General features: G+C 33.8%; 1 non-coding gene across 1 annotated transcript; it reads left to right on the top strand.

Moving 5' to 3' along the window:
- The first annotated feature begins 409 nt into the window (after positions 1–409).
- Positions 410–569, top strand: LOC129053539 (U1 spliceosomal RNA). Its single transcript, XR_008518328.1, has one exon. It is a non-coding gene; the product is annotated as a U1 spliceosomal RNA (small nuclear RNA).
- The last annotated feature ends 268 nt before the right edge of the window (positions 570–837 follow it).

Below are 837 nucleotides of genomic sequence, written 5' to 3'. Positions count from 1 at the left end.
TTGTTCTTAATGGCACAATTAGACAGTAAAATATTAGCTACTACTAATATTATAAGTTATTTTCATCTGCTTATTTTTAAAGCTCATAGTGCACACGATAAAATTCCAGAAGACCGAGAATGGCTGTTAGATACAATAGAATGCTCTAAGAGTCACTATCAAAAATGAGCATATCAGTGCATAAAATGTATGGTAGGTTTATTTGGCAGTCATTTCATTGTCTATCATACTGTTTTTTCTTATAATTTTGTGGAAGCCTATGTCAGAATTAAGCACTTTTTTAGAAGAGAATAATCATGGATGACTGAAATTAACATTTTAAGCTGATACTGAAAATTATTCTAAATTCTATTACATTTATATTTGTATTTTCTTTCAAAGGCTAATGGAAGTATTAAAAAGAAAATGGATACTTCCCTGCCAGAGAAAATACCATGATCACGAAGGTGGCTTTCCAAGGGAAAGGCCGATCTATGGCACTCTAGATGTGCTGACACATGAGATTTCCCCGAATGTGGGAAACTCAGCTGCATAATTTGCAGAAGTGAAGGACTGTGTTTGTGCTTTCACATGGGAAAAAAAAAAGAGAGAAAAGAAAATTGAGTCATTTAGTGGATATAGAAAATGGAAAGAAAACCATATACTGGAAACAATTCTATATGCCTACAAAAATTGGTGACCTCCAGTACAAAACAATAAAACATCAAATGGTTATTTCTTAGAAAGATCACATAGTGCTAGGATGACTCTTGCAAATGCTTGAGAAATTTGTCCAGATGAGGTGTCTGGGGGAAGCCTCCAAAAGGCAGCAGATAAATGTGGGAAAAAGAAAAGTAA

This window comes from Pongo abelii, chromosome Y (genome assembly GCF_028885655.2).
Source record: "Pongo abelii isolate AG06213 chromosome Y, NHGRI_mPonAbe1-v2.0_pri, whole genome shotgun sequence".
Classification (NCBI taxonomy): Eukaryota; Metazoa; Chordata; class Mammalia; order Primates; family Hominidae; genus Pongo; species Pongo abelii.
The sequence above is the reverse complement of the archived record's forward strand: the minus strand, read 5'-3'. Positions and strand labels throughout refer to the sequence as shown.